This window comes from Triticum dicoccoides, chromosome 2B (genome assembly GCF_002162155.2).
Source record: "Triticum dicoccoides isolate Atlit2015 ecotype Zavitan chromosome 2B, WEW_v2.0, whole genome shotgun sequence".
Classification (NCBI taxonomy): domain Eukaryota; kingdom Viridiplantae; phylum Streptophyta; class Magnoliopsida; order Poales; family Poaceae; genus Triticum; species Triticum dicoccoides.
This window is the reverse complement of record NC_041383.1, coordinates 715,632,607-715,651,914: the sequence shown is the minus strand read 5'-3', so window position 1 is coordinate 715,651,914 and position 19,308 is coordinate 715,632,607. Positions and strand designations below refer to the sequence as shown.

Sequence of the window (19,308 nt, the reverse complement as noted above, 5' to 3'; positions counted from 1 at the left end):
GTTGTGCTCTGTAATTTGGGGGATCATTAACCTGTTTTTTTCTCTGATGATGTAGAGTATGGAGTTCATGCGTGCTATTTCCTCTTAGGGTTAGCCTTAGTCCTGAGCGACTGTTGTTAGTCATCATTCTTAGTTTTTGGTGTAGCTTATATGTGTCTTCTTGGATTACTGTTTAGCTTTTATTTCCTGATCTTAGTTAGAGGATGTTCAGTTTTCCCTCTTGCAAGACACCAGTCTTTTGAACTAGCCCATCTCGTATCTTGAAACTGTAGGAATTTTAGTATGGCCTGCTTACTTTCATGTATTTTGTGTTGGAAGCCTTGTTGTAATTTGCTTTATTTTTTGGCACAAAGATATGTTTTGTATTCAGGTTCATAGATATACACATTTATCCATCAATTTTTCACTATAAGTCATTATCAATTACTCCCTCCATTCCAAAATAAATGACCCAACTTGTACTAAAGTTAGTACAAAGTTGGGTCATCTATTTTGGAATGGAGGGAGTAGAATGTAATGGTCCAGCCTTTGTGCTGTAACTAGTTATGACTTACTCTGTAAATCCTGATCATGTAACTCATGATCAGTTACATGGTATCTCATAGTCCTTTACAGTTCAGTAGTATTGTAGTCTTTTGTGCTGGAAGCTTTGCTGTAAATTTGCTTCTAGTTTTGTTGTAGACTATGATTATCAGTAAAGTTCCGGGATACTATATTTTTCCTTTTTGGTAAAATATTATCCGTAAAAAAGGAAAAATAGCATAATGTTTTGGAGGGAACAAATTTTTGGTACCTTCAACTTATATTGAGGGAACAAATTTTTGGTACCTTCAACTTATACTCATAGCATAATGTTTTTACATCCATATCCTTCTTAAGTCACCTACCTTTTATTTGTATTTTAGTCCGTGAAATTTAGTACTCCCTCCAATCTAAATTAATTGTCGCAGCTTTGGTACAACCTTGTACTAAAGTTGTGACAATTAATATGGATCGGAGGGAGTAATTTGTATCTTCCTCTTTTTGCAATGAACTTCTAGTGGTAGCACAATGTTTTTACAGTCCTATCCCACCAAAGTTACACTTCTTTTTAAATTGTATTTGGTGATCAAATTAATAATATATTTTGGTCTGTATGTTGGGTATCAGGATGCTCCTTTTAATTGTTCCCTTCCAACTTCAAATCGTTGTATTTTTTAGTGCTATAATTTTATTTTGTTCGTTCTCTTTGTCTATGTTAGGTAATATAATTCATATCGTATTGGGTAATATCATATCATTTGACAGTCATAAATCAATTTCTTCTACGATTAGAATGTGACCATGTGAATTGCATGTACTTCACCTAAATGGAGGTTGATATTTTTGGTATCCATACAAATCTCTTATACCTGTGGTTTGTTGGTAATGCTTGCTTCTAGGTAACTGTCGTGGCCCATGATATGGTGGTTCATGATATGATTTGGTGATCTTGCAACTTCTTCCCCTCCTCCATGCAGATGAGTGTAGTCAATGATTTGTTTTTTTAAACTCGTCCGATGGGGGGAAGACAGCCCCCACGCTTTTGCACTAAGAAGAATCTCTTCCTGGCCCAGTTGAGAAAAGGCCCTGAAGGCCGGCTGCCCGGACACGCCACAGGGTGCCCAGGGCATGTGTCACATGTATAACATTGTTAGGCAACTGCAGTGGTTAAGCATATACCACGGAACAGCCGACGAGGGGCCTTTTTTCCCTAGAAATTTTAGCCAATGAGTTGTTTTTACACTCTATTAACTGAATTATTGCTTCTTATTTCCTGAAATCTTAAAAGTGCACGCCCACTTTTTCGTAGGAACGGGCGGCCGGGTTGGTTACTTACATGTGTGTCTTTTTTTGTCAGCTAGTGAATGTTTTTTGTTAGCATTAAATGCGTACGGACTAGTCCTGGAAACAGATTCACGCACATTTATTTTGGCCACTTCAATTTTTAAAAAGTCGTATCTTTTAAACAACACGTCGGAATTCAGATCCGTCTTCACCGTTGGATTCATCGCGACGAGATCTTCGAAACTAGATCCCGCATGGATATGTTTCGACGAAATTTTTTTGATGCCAACTTTGGCGCTGTATTGTGCAACTTCAGTACTGCTTTGTGCAACTTTAGTACTGCATGGTGCAATTTTTTTCAAATCCAGTTTTTTGGAGCTGCATCCCTAGTAGTTGTCGTTGCACACATAGTAGTCCTAGTTGGCACATACATGGCCATATAGTTGCATAATCTGGTCCGCATAGTCGCATATGAATTATCATAGCTTGTAATGTAGTCTAGTTGCACACACATTGATGTTTAGTTGGCTTGTAACGTAGTCTAGTTGCGCACACATTGATGTTTAGTTGGCAGGAAGACTAGTTGCACACACATATGCTTAGTTGGCTTGTAATATAGTCTAGTTGCACACACATTGATATTTAGTTGGCAGGACACTAGTTGCACACGCATTAATATTTAGTTGGCAGGACTAGTTACACACACATATACTCAGTTGGCACGACAATGTAGTCTAGTTTCATAATGCGGTACTATAGTTGCACCATATAGCACCAAAGTTGGCATTAAAAAAATTCGTCGAAACATACCCATATGGGATCTAGTTTCGAAGATCTCGTCGCGATGAACCCAAAGGTGAAAACGGATCTGAATTCCAACGTGTGGTTTAAAAGATATGACTTTTTAAAGATTTAAGAGACGAAAATAAATGTGTTTCACGGACCAGTCTGTACGCATTTGCTATACGCATTTAATACTAATAAAAACATCCATTAACTAACAAAAAAAGACACACAATAGATAATTGCTATTTATAAATTATTAGAGGACCAAAACTTGCAATTTTGGGCCGGCCGCTCGCAAAGTATAGTGAGCAGCCGGCCGCTCGCTAGACCGGTCCCTTATTGAAATTGTATGAACTATTTTTTGGCGGCCAGTGATTGCAGTTGCATGAATTAGCAGTGATTGCACTTATATAGTTCTAAATAACTAGGGCTATAGCGTTGAATTACCACTGAAAGTGTAGCCTGATGCTCTTTGTTTTTATCCAACTGCTTTCTGTGTTTCATGTCTCAGGGTTTATATGACTTAACTATGATTTACAACTTGATTCCTGCTCGTTGTGACTGTTGTTGATTGACTGATTTGAATGTAATTTTTTGTTTCTTACTGCAAACTATGGTTATATGTTCTTCTACTTGACAATTAGTTCTATATGAATATTTGCAACCATGGAAATGTTTTCTGAAAATTAGTTATACTCTTTGTCATAGAAAAAGGGACTTGAAGGTGCACTTAAATAAAAGCTAAGGCTTTGGCTAATTATGATGCATCTGTTGTGTTGTGCCCCCATTCTTTACATGCAAGATGTTTTTGTTCTACAATATTCAAAACATTTGTTAGGTTGTCTTAAAACTCTCTTTATGATTATTCATGCCTAATTCTATCTTATAGACAATGTAGGGCTAGATCTAAAGAAGGAGAGGCTATGTCATGTAAAAGTTTTGATTGTTGATAGAGAATGGTGATTGTTGAGTTAAATTTGCAAAATTTCTCCATCCATTTGGTCCTTGTGTGGTTCTTAGATACCTTATTTTGGGGTGTTAATTTGTTGCTCCCCCCGGCCCACCCCACCCCCACCCCCACCCCCCTATCTGACAAGTTCTAATGTTTGATGTTTGCCCAGGACTTGCCCAGGACAGTCGATATGGATGAATCAACTGATATTAGTGATGTTCTCGCACATGCTTTCTTGATGACAATATACGGTCAATAGCAGAAGGGAAGCTAAAGCAGCTCCATGGTCTTGATCTTCCCAACTTTCTTCTACATTTATCATCTCATCTCTTGAGGGAGGGGAATCTAGAAGAGACTAGGACACTTGCTGGCATCATCCTGAAGAACTCCTTGGAATCAAGGGATCCAACACTCAAGGACGCACTCAAGGATCTACCAGCTCTACAATGGCTCAACCTCGATCCATCTATTCGATCAAAGATCAAGGAGAATTTGCTCATGGCACTAGAATCTGATTCAAGGCAATCTGATTCAAGGCGCCCCTCGTCGAAAGTTATTGCAAAAATTATTGCAAGGGTTGCATGCATTGAGATACCGAGGAATCAATGGCAGGACCTCATTCGCAAATTAGTGGACAACATGGCAGGGCCATCTTCTTCACTAAAGGAAGCAACTCTAGAAGTTTTGGAGTATGTCTTTGAGGGGTCCCCTTACCTTCTCAAGGGGGATCAAGGGGGTCTTGTTAAGGCCAGTGTCATAAATGCAGTGAAGAACCATGTAGGAGAGCTAAGTTCTCAAGTCCGTCTGGCAGTGGTTAAAGCTCTACTCAACGTTCTTTAGGTTGATGTTGTTGCTCGGTTTAAAGACCATGCTGGCAGAAATTCGGTAGTGGTTGTAGTTTGTGATGCGGCTGAATCCAACGAAACTGAGATCAAAGAGGTGGCATTTGAGTGCCTTGTTGCAATTGCATCCAGATATCATGCCAATTTAGAACCGTACAAGGAAATCATACTAAGTCTTACATCCCAAGCTTTGAAAGGAGATGTGGAATCACTTAAAGTCAAATCTATTGAGTTGTGGAGCACTATTTGCCAACAAGAGGTTGATTACCAAGAAGAAGAAGAAGAAGATTTAGAAGAAGAACAAGAACAAGAGACCTCTAACTTTATTGGTCCTCTCTCTTCATTTGTTCCACTTCTGCTAGAAACTTACTTAAAAGAAGAGGAAGATTTAAAACAAGAGGACATTTCCATGGGTGCAGAACAAGAGGGAGATGATAATTTAGAGGACATGAACATTTCCATGAGTGAGGAACAAGAGGGAGATGAAAATGTGGAACAAGAGGGAGCAAATCTTGAGGACATTTGGGGAGAAGAGGGAGATGAGACTGGAAGGCATTTATATGACATGCCTAGGCCTCGCCGCTAGAACTATGAAGGATGCAGTTGTCCCGCTTGTGATGCAATTTGTGAGTGCAACATCAGTGGACCACATTGTCATAGTCGCATGGTAGCCATTTTTCCATTAGCTTTTATCCTTGAAGGTCCCTCTGTCAAGCAACTTGCTCCTGTAGTTCATTTGTTGCTTGACATGATGAAAGATCCTGAGAAAGGTGTAAGAGGCAGGGCTGCATGGACTCTTGGGAGGATGTTTGAGCTTGTGGGTGCAAATAGAATCATCAGAAATGAGGGGGGCCTTCCTGGGATCATGGCCGTCTTGATAGAGAGGAGCAAAGATGTCCCTCAAGTGTCCATTGAAGTGTATAGAGCTCTATATTTTCTTGCGAGGGGTTATGGAGAAGATGCAAAGTCATGCGAGCTTTCACCTTTTGTTAAGCCTCTTATTGATGCTCTTCTTTGTGCTTCAGAACTTACTAAGGAGAACCCTTTTAGGCTTCCAGCATGTACATCTGCTTATGAAGCACTGAGTGAGATTGTGAGAGTTTGCAACATTGAAGAATTAGAAGTTTGCAGGGCTGTAGGAGGCTTAATGTCTCAAATCTTTACGAGATTGAACATCATGATTAATCGTCAAGGTGAAGCAGTTTCATCCGTTGAGAGGAAGAACCGTGGCCTTCTTGAGGTTTTGCTGTGTGGTCTACTAGAACTCTTAATCCGGAGGCTTGGCACTAGATACTTGGCGACCCGTGTGGCATTTACACTTAATGGGTCTGCTAAGTGTGTATTGCTCCTATTGTGCATTGTCTTAACCAGTGACAGTAATAGTGCACGTGATGGAGCAGCCCTTGCCATTGGTGCTCTTGCTCATGCAATTGGTGGTGAGTTTGTACAACACATGCCTATCCTGCTACAGTACTTTAATGTGAAGCGGCTCTCCCAAGTTTATTTAGAAGTGATGTGTGATATCTGCCGTGTCTTGGGAAAAGAGGAAGAAGTGGTGCCGTCGTATGATCATATTATGGAAGTTCTCTACCAAGGTATCGTAGAATCGACACTTCAACCTTCAATTTTATCGAGCTTTGGACAGATTGCTCTTGCTATTGGTGAGAAATTTGAGAAGTACGTGCCTCCAGTTATGGAGAAGCTTAGAGTAGCTGCTGAGTTGAAGTCACAGGATAAGGATCATGGTAACAAGGTTAGAGAGGGGATATTTAAGGCTTACCATGGCATATTGGGTGGTATAAATGACCAAAAGTCTGGGTTGAAGGTAGCGATGGCTCTAGTTGACTTCACCGAAGGTGTGTGCAAGGACCACCGCAAGATCAAGACAAGGTACGCATGCCTTCTTTTTTTGTTTGGTTATAGTCTATGCAGTACAATCATAGGTCATATACTCATTGATTGGTTTTTTCTTTCTTTCTTATAGTTCTTGGGACACAAAGGATAAAAGTGTGACCAAGGCAGGAATTGATGTTGTTAGGAAAGCAACTTGTATTACCATGGGGCCATAGGCCAATATATATACATGTACAGGTGCAGGTAATATGCAGAAAACCCCTCATATAATGGGGTAAAAACAAAAGGCTACATGGCTATATATATAACTCTAACACCCCCCCTCAAACTCATGGTGGATGAACAACACTGAGTTTGGAGAGATAAAAGCCATGTTGTGCTCTAGTCTGGGCCTTCGTCAGGAAATCCGCCAACTGTAACTCGGAAGGCACATACTGAAGAGAAATAACCTGATCCTGCACACCAGCGCGCACATAGAAAGCATCAACACCAATATGCTTGGTGAGCTCATGCTTCACAGGATCGCGCGCAATGCTAATAGCACTTGTACTGTCAGATAATAGCAGAGTCGGTGTAGTGACAGAAACACCAAAATCCTGAAGTAACCACCGTAACCAAGTCACCTCTGCTGTCAAAAGAGCCATTGCTCGCAACTCAGCCTCTGCACTCGAACGGGAAACTGCAATCTGTTTCTTCGTCTTCCAGGCAATGAGAGAACCGCCAAGAAAAACACAGTAAGCAGAAAGTGAACGGCGATCGGAAGGATCACTAGCCCACGTAGCATCCGAATAGGCCTGAAGCTGCAAAGAACTGGAGCGAGGAAAGAATAGACGGTGAGAGATCGTGCCCCGAAGATATCGAAGAACACGAAGGAGATGACCATAGTGAACCGATGTGGGAGCAGAGACAAACTGACTCAGAATATGAACCGGATAAGAGATGTTCGGACGAGTGACAGCTAGATAGACAAGACTGCCAACGAGATGACGATAACGCGTCGGGTCAGGGAGAGGATCACCATCAGTAGCACAGAGGTGAACATTGAGCTCCATAGGAGTCTCAACAATGCGCTCGTCAGTAAGAGCAGCACGAGCAAGAAGATCCTGGATATACTTTTCCTGAGATATAAAAAAGCCATCAGAGGTAGAAGAGACTTCAATCCCAAGAAAGTAGCGAAGAGGTCCAAGATCATACATAAGAAACTACTCACTAAGACGGGCCTTTACAAAGGCAATATACTTGGGGTCATCCCCAGTGATGATCATGTCATCAACATAGAGAAGAAGAAGAGTCTGACCACAAGGAGAAAGGTGAATAAACAATGCTGGATCATGAGCACTTGCTGAAAAACCAGCGGCAGTGACCACAGAGGCAAAACGCTCGAACCAGGCGCGGGGGGCTTGCTTAAGGCCATAGAGAGAGCGACGAAGATGACATACCATGCCATCAGGGGCTTGCATGTACACCTCCTCACGTAGCTCACCATTAAGAAAGGCATTCTTAACATCAAGCTGAGATATAGACCAGTGGCGTGCAGAGGCAACGGCAAGAAGTGTACGAACAGTGGTCATATGGGCCACAGGAGCAAAAGTCTCGTCATAATCACGACCATGCTCCTGTTGAAAACCACGAGCCACAAGACGAGCTTTGTGACGCTCAAGAGAACCATCGGAGTGAGTCTTAATCTTGTAGACCCACTTACAAGTGATGGGACAGACTCCGGGAGGAAGAGAAACAAGATCCCAGGTACCAGTGCGTTCAAGAGCAGCAATCTCCTCTGCCGTCGCAAACTGCCATTCAGGATGAACAACAGCCTGACGATAAGAAGTCGGCTCAAGGACAGCAGCACCAGCGGTGGGAAATCCAAAGCGATCAACAGGCGGACGAGGCCGAGAACGCAAGCCATAAGTAGGCTGAGAGGAAGATGACGACTCATCCACAGAGGCATCCACAGGTCGTGAACGACGAGTGTAATGCTGAGGAAAAGATGGAACAATAGAAGGAGGAATCGCCAAGGTAGAATCGGGGGGTAGCGATGAAGAAGTCACCGGAGATGAAGGTGTAGAATCCGGTGACATGCTAGGCGAGGAGACCGGGGAAGAGGGTGACTGCAAATCGACTAGAGGTGGAGAAGCAGAGGGAGTGGAACGAATAGGCATAGGCTCGATAGGGGTGATAGGTGAATCAGGAAAAGTGAGGAAAGAGATATCCTCCACTGAAAAAGTCGAGGAAGATGGGCGTGGGTAGAATGGACGAAACTCATCAAAAGTCACGTCTCGAGAGATACGCATCCGACGACCGATAGGATCCCAACAACGATAGCCCTTATGCTCATCACTGTAGCCTAAGAAGACACACTCAACAGACTGAGCGGTAAGTTTGGTGCGTTCGCGAGGGGCAAGAAGAACATAGCAAACACAACCAAACAAGCGAAGCATCGAATAATCAGGAGAACGATCAAAAAGATGCTTGAAAGGAACACCACCCTGTAGAGCAGCGGAAGGCTGTATATTGATAAGATAGGTGGAGGTGGAGACGGCCTCAGCCCAAAAATGAGGCGGGAGAGAGGCAGCAATCATCAATGCACAAGCCGTTTCAAGAAGATGTCGATGCTTTCGCTCAGCCACACCATTCTGAGCATGAGCACCAGGACAAGAGAATTGAGAGAGAGTTCCTTGCTCAGCAAGAACACCACACAATATCTTAGAGATATACTCGCCAGCGGAGTTAGCACGAAAAACACGAATGGGTGAAGAGAACTGAGTATGAACCATGGCAGCAAAACGCTTATAAATAGACAACACCTCACTACAAGAAGTCATGAAATAAAGCCATGTGTAACGAGAGAAATCATCTATGAAAATAATATAGTATTTATGACCACCTTTCGAAGCGAAAGGAGGCGGACCCCATACATCAGAATGAACTAAATCGAAAGGACGCTTAGACACTGACTCACTATGTGAATATGGTAACTGAATCTGCTTGCCAAGACGACAACCCTGACACTCTAAAGAGACATCTCCTGAGACAGACCCCAGAAGACCTCGACGAACTAAAGACGACAACCGAGAACCACAAAGATGACCAAGTCGATGATGCCACTGCTTGAAGGAACCAGTAACGGAGGCGACTGAAACGGAGGAACTAGCGATGGTGGTAGCAGGAGAAGGAACATGAAGCCAGTCCAACTCCCAAAGACCCTGAGAATCACGGCGGTGAGGGCCAGCCCCAACCAGAGTGTGCGTGCGACGGTCCTGGACAGAACAAGAGTCAACGTCAAGGATGACACGACAACCAGAATCAGTAAGTTGACCAGCAGAAAACAGATTCATGGTAAGTCGAGGAACATGAGCAACATCAGGAACATAATAAGGAGTGGAAAGATGGCCTCTACTAGCAACAGAAAGTGGAGTACCATCAGCAGTGAAGACATGAACAGGAGAATCCAGCGATCGAAGAGAGGACAAAGTGGAAGAATGAGAAGACATATGAAAAGAAGCTCCAGAGTCCAGAACCCATGGGGATGTACCTGACTGTGTAAAGGGCGGTTGCTCAGTGCGGGAAGCATCAGTCATAGAACCAGCAGTACCCGTCGAGGAAGAACCTGAAGCCGCAAGCAGACGCTTAAGTCTCAAAATATCCTGCTCAGTCAAAGCAATAGCTGAAGCTGTCGAGGTAGATGACGAAGTCCCTGAAGATGATGATCGCGCCTTGCGCGGGTGTTTCCGCTTCATGTAGCACTGGGACTCAATATGACCATCATTGTTGCAGTAGTCACAATGTGGACGGGGGCGACCTGAGCCTCCAGAAGGAGTGGGCAAGAGCGGTGGAGCACTCGAGCGAGAAGGGGTCGGTGCAGCAGGTGGAGTGGAAGAAGCCCGAGTAGCGAGCACAGAGGGAACCTCCAGCAAACCAGCACCACGTAAGCGAGTCTCCTCAGCACGAATCTCTGAAAGCGCCTCCATGAGAGAAATACGGCCACGAGCAAACAACTGAGCACGCCGGGGCTCAAACTCCTTACGGAGCCGAGACAGGAACTCGTAGACGCGATGAAACTCCAAATTGGCCTGGACAGCCTGGCAACAGGGACAAGTACGACAACCAGCACTGCGGAGAGAATCAAGCTGGCGCCAGATAGCAGAACTCTGTGCATAGAAGTCATCAACAGTAGAGTCACCCTGCTGAAGAGCATGTTCCTGACGGATCACAGAAAGGTATAAGGCATCATCAGAGGGCTCATAACGCTGATGAAGACAGGTCCACATCTCAAAGGCAGTAGGAAGACCCAGAAACTCAAAAGCAAATTGAGGCAGAACACTAGCAGTGAGAACAGCTGCAGCACGAGCATCATCATCAAGCCACTGGGTGTAAATTGACAGAGCACCATGATATGTCTGAAGAGCCTCCTCATAAGCCAAAACCCTCTCATCATAAGCACGATCAGCAGACTCATCAGCAAGCTTAGCCGCATCCTTGGCGGCTTGATTAGCATCCGTAGGAAGAACCAGTGGAGTCGGCGGAGTAGGGGCAACCGGAGGAACCGGACGTGGCGGACAGCAGACCTCGCCAGAAAGAACACCCCAGAGACGGATGCCACGCATGTGAATGCGCATGAAGCCATTAAACTCGGTGTAGTTAGTACCATCGAAGATCACCGGACAGCGAGGGACAGCAACATAGCCCGATGCAGAAGACATTTTTTTAGGCAGAGATCAGCGGGAGCAGGAGATCAGGGCCCTGCGTCGCTTGGAGCCGGCTGGGAACGAGACTGCAGCTGGGAGCAGCGTCAAGCGAGGCCGGCTGGAGAGCGATCCGCTCGGGAGGGCCGGATTGGGAGCGATCCTCTCGGGAAGGGCCAGCTGGAGAGCGATCCGCTCGGGAGCGATCCTCTCGGGAGGGGCCGGCTGGGAGATCCGATCGGGAGGGGGCCTGCTGGAGATCGACAGCAAGGCTGATCGGGAGGGCCGGGTGGGGAGGAGATCGATCCGATCGACATGGACTTCAATCGGGAGATCGAGGAAGGCGGCTGGGGATTGATAGCACGAGTTGCAACGTGCAGGAAAAATTAACCTAGCTCTAATACCATGTTAAGAAAGCAACTTGTATTACCATGGGGCCATAGGCCAATATATATACATGTACAGGTGCAGGTAATATGCAGAAAACTCCTCATACAATGTGGTAAAAACAAAAGGCTACATGGCTATATATATATATATATATATATATATATATATATATATATATATATATATATATATATATATATATATATATATAACAGATGCCTTGTCTCAGCTTCCTTCCAGAGTGGGGGCCTGGTCACAGGGATTGATTGAAATGATGAAGGAATAATGGTAGGGCGAAGGAGAGGAACTAAAGTGTGTTTTATTTTGGTACGCTGAAATTTTATGACTTGGTTGATCTAGGTGTGGGATAGAAACTCCCTTGTCCTCTAATTGTTACTAGTATTATGGTTTTGCACAGATTTTCTGACAGCCTTCTACGCAATTTTGTTATACTGGTTGTAGTGGGGAGTAACTTAGACTAGTAACATGCATAACTAGTAACATGCATATGTTACTAGTTTATGTTACTACCTCTATAGTGGGTAGTGTCATAGATGTGGTAACATAGAGCACTTCATTTATTACTTTGTAGATTCATTTTACATTGGAAACCGCTATGTGATGGTAACATATTATGTTACTCCATTTGCATCTCTCCTCATTAATTATTTGCCACATCATATTTCTTGCCTATGTGGTATGCATGTTACTACCTATGTTACTCTCACTATGAGCAGTCTAAGCAAGCAATGTAGAAGGAGCTCACCCGCTGCAAGTTGGTATAAGTAATGTGTAAGCATCACGAAAAACTTTCAAACCGTGACATTCTGTACTAAAATCCCCTGCCGCCATAACCATTCCTTGAAGTGTAATTTGTACACACAATTTAGCTTGGCTCCCTTTTTTTGTACCTGTATAAATGATTGAAAAAAAATCGTGTACATTTAACTCTGAGAATACATATCTATATCTGTTCACAAGTGTTCTGTGCCGAGTGCACTCTTCAATAGTTTGTTACTCCCTCTCTAACTTAATTTAAGACGTTTTTTGACACTATATTAAGACGTTTTGACACTGTTATAGTGTAAAAAAACATCTTATACTCCCTCCGTCCGAAAATACTTGTCATCAAAATGGACAAAAAGGGATGTATCTAGAACTAAAATACATGTAGATACATCTCATTTTATTCACTTTGATAACAAGTATTTCCGGACGGAGGGAGTATTAAGTTACGGATGGACTACTATATAAACTTGTTTTTTGTTTGTTATTGTGGGAACTTGTTTCTATAATGCATGTGTAGTCATTTTGCCACTTTGGGCAGTTTATCTGTCCGTGACAGAACTTAGGTATTGATGCAGCTTTGTGCTCTGAGCAGGAAGGAAAGTGCAATTTATCTATTTGTTGCCAGAATCGTATAGGAAGTTTTTAGAGGAAATTAACTTTTGTCTTATGAGGAGGTTTCCAAAGGGGTGATACGACCAAGCTGTTGTTTGAAAACATACTTCTCATATCTACAACAGCTTTCATTGCAAAACAAGGCAAAAACCACATGCCACCTCCTTCGCTTCTCACAGAACATTCCCAGACAAAATGGTAGGTCTACAATTGTAAGAGCATGTCTAGCAGACAAAATGGTAGGTCTGCAATTGTAAGAGCATGTCTAGCAGACAAAATGGTAGGTCTGGAATTGTAAGAGCATCTTTAGCAGATCCCGTAAAAGCGGTCAAACATTTGTATTTACGCTACAAGCTGGAAAAAACAACCCGAATAGATCCCGTAAAATAGCAACCTTTGCATTTACGGTACAAGGTGAAAAAAATGCCCAGAATAGATCCTGTAAAATAGCATATCCCGTAAATAAATTGCAGACTCCCCTATATTTGAGCTCCCATCCATCATATATGGAGGCTTTCAGCTGTTTTTGGAGGATCATGTAAAGCCGTTTTTCGCGATGCCGCACACGAGCAGCGAGCTCGCCGTTCTGGCCGGACGGAGTTCGAGTCTGTCCATACGTACGTTCGGGGGAAGAAGAAGCGTGAGGAGCAAAAAGAAAAAGAAAAGTTTACGGTACAGGTTTATGGGATCTGTTTCGCCCGATGTCCCGCGGTGCCGTAAATTCGTTTTAGGTGTTTTTTACAGGTGGCGTTTTACGGGATCTGTTAGAGATGCTCTAAGGTGGTCCCCAACAATGCTGCTTCACCTACAACAAACCAAATCCTAACTACTCGCGTCATGATCCTCCGGACAAGTTGAGCTCCAAAACACTACTTCCAGCAAACGAAACGATTAATAAGCGTCCAACTAAGGAGCGCAAATTAGATTGGATTAGATACATCACTCAACTAGGGGAGATTTCGGCATCATCGCATCGATAAACTTCTTCAAGGTGATTAATACATCACTGAACTGACGGAAAAAAAGAATCTACGTCTCCTAGACTGCACTTGGCACATTGTTAACGAATAGGGGATTAAAACAAGGAAGGAACAGGGAGGAGGAGTAGTTCTCATTCCCGTTTGCACTTGGGAAATCATCATCTCGTCAGAGAAGAAAAGAGCCCGTTTTCACTTGTGATCCAGTCCAGCCCAGAATCCGCGTTTAATTTACTAGTTTTCTTCCGGGAGCTCCTGTTCGGCGCCTTAAGCGCCCGAACAGGTAGCTGGCGCCCGCAGCAGCGCCTTGCTGGGCCGGCCCGCGATGGGAAAGCGTAAGGAACACAATCACAATAATAAAACGAAAAAAATATGTCTGTTTCAGGAATCAAACCTGCATCGGTCACGAACGCAAGACTAGTTCTACATTAACTGACCACCTCAGCAATTGCACAATAGTGGTTATCATTAGCGCTAACAGTACATGAAGCAGTATGGCCACGCTATTTATTTATCATTCAATTTTTTTATTTCTTTTATAAATCGTGAATTTATAAATGTTTGTTGATTTTGAGACAAAAAGTTCACAAACTTAAAAAACGTTCAACGATTTTCAGAAATAGTTCATCATTTTGAAGAAAAGTTCACCGATTTTGGAAAAAAACTTTATGAAATATAGTTTCAAAAGTTCATCGTTTTCGAAAAAAACTTCATCGGTTTTGACAAAAAATTCATCATTTTCGAAAGAAAGTTCATTGGTTTTAAAAAATTCATCGTTTTCGAAAAAAGTTCATCGGTTTTGAAAAATAGTTCAGCGAGTTCAAAAAGTTCATCGATTTTGAAAACAGTTCATCAGTTTAAAAAAAGTTCATCGTTTTCGAAAAAAAGTTCATCGTTTTCGGAAAAAGTTCATCGTTTTCGGAAAAAGTTCATCGGTTTTGAAAAATAGTTCAGCAAGTTTGAAAAAGTTCATCGATTTTGAAAAAAGTTCACAAAAATGATAGAAAAATTCATCACTCTTGAAAAAAAGTTCATCGAACTTGAAAAAAGTTCATCGAATTTAAAGAAAGTCCATCAGATTTGGAAAATGTTCAACGAATATGAAAAAAAGTTTATCAAAATTGAAAAGGTACATTGGATTAGAAAAAAGTTCAGAGAATTTGAAAAGGTTCATCAATTTTAAAGAAAATGTGGATACATTCGAAAGAAATCATCGAATGAGGAAGAAGGAAAAATACAAAAAAGAAAAAAAGACAGAAAAAAATCAGAAAACAAAAAAACGAAAGAAAAGATGATAAGAAACTAAAGTGATGGAATATAGCGCATAAGGTCCCTGTGGCGGGGTGGTCACCAGGTTGCGATGATTTCCTGAAATCTTCGGTTCGAGTCCCAGCTCTCGCTGATTTTTTGCGCCGGAAATGCCTTTTATTCCATGATGATGATGATCATCCGGACTCGGTATAGTTTTCCCCTACTCGAAGCCCGCGATGGACCCGGCTTCCTCCTAAGGCATCCCGACCTCCCATGCATATAAGTAGCCACGTCCCCGCAGCCCCATGGCCACCAAAGCAACACGTACGACAACAACCGGCGACATCGTCTTCACGTAGACAAGTTTTCAATTTCAATCTCGATCAGCTTTTCGAGCTTGATGGAGAACCAGGGGGCAGCAGCGGGAGCGGCGGCGCCGGAGAAGGAGGCGCAGGCGCCGGCGCCGGAGAAGGAGGCGCAGGCGCCGGCGCCGTGCTTCAAGTGGACGGTGGGGGAGGGCGCGTCGCTCATGGAGCGGGCCAAGGACCAGTACAAGCAGTTCACGGAGGCGCAGGCGACCGAGCACTGGGAGTGCCTCAAGAACAAGGTCAGCTCCATGTTCGCCGAGCCAATCTTCGGCGGAGGCGCCAAAGACCACGACTCAACCGCCAACACGCCGCCGTCCGTCGAGTCGCAGTAGATCATCACCGCCGTCGTCGTTGTCGTCGTCGTCTACAGAGTTCGTCTACTTGGTCTATGTATCGTTTCTACTATATGTCTTCCATGATGTCCGTTACTAGTTGTGAAAGTTTAGGTCTTGGATTAAACTCGAGGAACTGTATATTGAGGAGTTTGAGTCGATTATAAATTAGTCCAGTGATTACACTGAAGACGAGCCCTTATTCTGAGGCTTGACCCATAGCAATTTCGTATGATTTTTTTTAGTTTTTTTCACTTGAATTTGAATATGATTCTTGTTCACTTCTTCATAGGGCTCAGTTCAAAGAAATTTACAGGTTTTTTTTTTGGAGGATCTGGATCTGTGAATTCCTAGGTTTTGCACTTTATTTTGAAAGAAAATTGCCATCCACCCAAATCTCTTTACAAATCAATTGTTTCCCTGTGCTGTCGAATCTAAATTTCTGTGGTTTTGTAATCCTAGTGATATCCCACAGGGTTAAAGAGGCCATATATCACTCCGGTGCTAATTGTTTTTCCTATTCGAGTCCTGAAAAAACCATGTAGTATGAATAGTGTGCTTAATAAAACTTCTGACAACGTTATAGAGAATATAATGTACTTGTGCAGGTGCCTGCCCCTCTCGGGACTCCTGAGAACCAGCTTGGTCGTACTGAAAACCTTTAAGTTCAGTTTGATAGACATGGTACTGCGACCAAGCTTCTTTGATGGATATGGTTTGCTGGTGCTGTTACCTCGTCGTGGGTTGTTTTCATTGTGATGGAGCTAAAAACGCAAGACATCTGCTTTGCATATCTCTACATAGATTACTACGCACTGGTGTCGTGTACTCCAGTACTGAAAACCTTCAGTTCAGGAGCCAAGCAGCAGCTGTCACTCATTGCACCTACAGATGCTACTTCTCCTGTCAAAGGTCCAGTCCAGGGTGTACACATGTTCCAGCCGTCTTTGCCGGTGAAACTCACCGGCAAGCAGATCAAGCAAGAGGACATAAACTAATTCTGCATTGAACACTGACACACACAAGACTTACATTCAGCAATGACAAAAGGAGAGAAAACACTCCACCAATGCTTGCTGCAAACTGGGTGTGTGCAACCATGATTATTCTTTCAAAAACTCCGCACAGTTTCGACTGATAATAAGTTGACATTGCGGCGGCTCATGACTAATCTTCATCAGCTACGATTTAGGCTCTGCCACACAATTCAGGATTTCAGCGACACATCTCTTTCTTACAAATTTCAGCTATAACTGAAGGACTAAAGCCAAACATCAAGAGAAGAGTCATACATCCCTGCAGCTAACCACTTCCATCGAGCTGGCCATGGCATACAAGTTGTGACATGTGTTGCTGAAAACACACAGTACAAACTGATAGTAGGACTTCCAAACTACATGGGGAGAAAAATCCCAACATAACGAGCAAATATTTGCAAGTGTATAGTAGGAAACTTGCAAGATGAAAAGTAGACTCTAAACTGGTCAGCAACCAAACTACCGACATTATATCTTCAAAATTTTGCCTGTACTCTGAAGTTTTAATCATAAAGACTGGACTGACCAGAATTATAATGTTAACTCGATACTGACACGACAGACAGATTTTCTAGAGAAGTAGCACTGCTACGATCATTTTCTACACACAAAATACATATAATCCCACTACAGATATACAACTCAAATATCAGCTACAGGGTTTGATAAAAGTAGCCACCAATTATCTTAAAAAATAAAGTAGCCACCAATTATCTAGAAAAAAGTTGCCACCAATTACAAAAGGTCTACCTTCAGAAGGAAAGTAACTTGGATACAACAACACTACACTAGCACCCTCTCTTTCCTGAGATCGATGGCTTGGACGCTTCTCATTTTTTACCGTCAGTTTCACACAAATGCCAGCAGCTGCAGCATCGCCTGAGTTTGCAGTTCAGCTCTCAGACACTTTGCTACTCCAAGTATATATACTTCAGCACATCCTTATGCTCGCTCACATCTTTCCTGTGTTTTTCCAAGAGCAGCATTATGTCCTATTATCATCCTCCAGCGTCACTGTAGCAAAGTTATCATATCAAAATACTACCAAACGTACCAACATCGAAAAACAAGGAGGCCATGACAACCCGTCCATTTACTTTTTTTGCAGAGAGCCAAATTACAGAGCTAAAATAAACAGTCTGTTGGCTGGTGGTACATCAGCAACGGAGAGAAACAATATCTGCTACTTCATGTTTATATACAATAAATATGGCTTGGCTGCAAAAGCTTTCCTGAAATGGCACTATTAGTATGTTACTATGTCTTTGTTGAGCGCTAAAATCACATTGAATAACATAATTTTAAATTAGACACGGTGCTAGCATCAGTATTAAAAATAACAGTTAACTACAGTTGTAGCTAACAGAACTGTAGGTGCAACTAACAGAGCTTTTTATTTTTCTTGCCATATTGACCGAGCAGAAATGAAAGTTCAGAGTGATGTATCACAAGTAAGCAATGTAGTGTGTTTTACAAAATTAAAACAGACACGGATGTGATGGCAACCTAGAGTTTATCAGGGTTTAGGCTAAGGTGTATTTCCAAATCAATGACATTATAAATTTGTTGACCATCACAGGTATGCGACGTAGTGTATTTTACAGAACAGAAATGTGGATCCGTACCTGCATATATTCCTATGACACGGAAAAAGTATAATGCATATATAGGCTTAAACTGGAAACAATAACATCGTCAAATTCATCATGTGATTATACATTACCAAGTACAGTACAATCCTAAAGCAGTGGAATTTGGAACGATGAAAATTTGATTTGTTTGGTCTTATACCCTGATGGACTGTCAGTGCAATTTTGACAGATACAAGCAAGTGCTTTGGATACAGACAAGCATTTATACATTCAAAGGCAGTTAATTTGGAACTTGGTTCGTTTGGTCACACAAATGGCTAACAGTATAATAAAATCTTCTGATCTAGTGAAGCGTCAACTTGCTGCACTGTCGCACCATCGCAGTCCAACTTGATGAAATCATCTGGGAGATTTCGGGCATGGGAAACCCTGCTGCAGGCACTACATTGATGCTCCTTTGGCCCCAAACTTTTGAATACCTGATGGCAGGCAAACCTCATTCGGGCCTTTCCCATTTCCTTCTGCATTCAACTTGTTTCTTGTGATTCCACCAGGCCCGGAGCAGGACCCAGATCTTCAGTTGTGGCTCATGATCAAAGCTTCCATGCTTCTTCAACTAATTCATTCCATAATACTGCACTTGAAAAGAGAAAACAGCCATCTTCCAGGTTGAGGTAGCTCCGACATCGACGGACCATCTTATGTCTGAGGAAGATATGGCAGCCACCCTCATCGAAGCAAAGCACAAGCAAACCGCACATTAAGTGTCCAGATACACACCTGGCCTCTTAAAATTTGTCCTCAAAGCAGGCTGCCAATAAAAGATGCTCACCTGGTTGGGGACCTTCATTTGCCATATCTTGGCGAGCCAGCCATCCAGTCATTAATCTGCTCACTCAAGCAGAAGGCGTCTTCCAACAGGTTGCACATCGCATTGTCGTGTGATCAGATTAGTAAGCTCCTCTATTTTCCACAACAAAGATTCTACCACAAAACGAGCTGGATCTTCTGGTGGATCCCCTGATCAGCTATGGATCC

The 19,308-nt window shown here is 42.9% G+C and overlaps 1 pseudogene; it reads left to right on the top strand.

The window, feature by feature from the left end:
• Positions 1–3,734: 3,734 nt before the first annotated feature.
• Positions 3,735–6,455, top strand: LOC119361240 (annotated as a pseudogene).
• Positions 6,456–19,308: the final 12,853 nt, after the last annotated feature.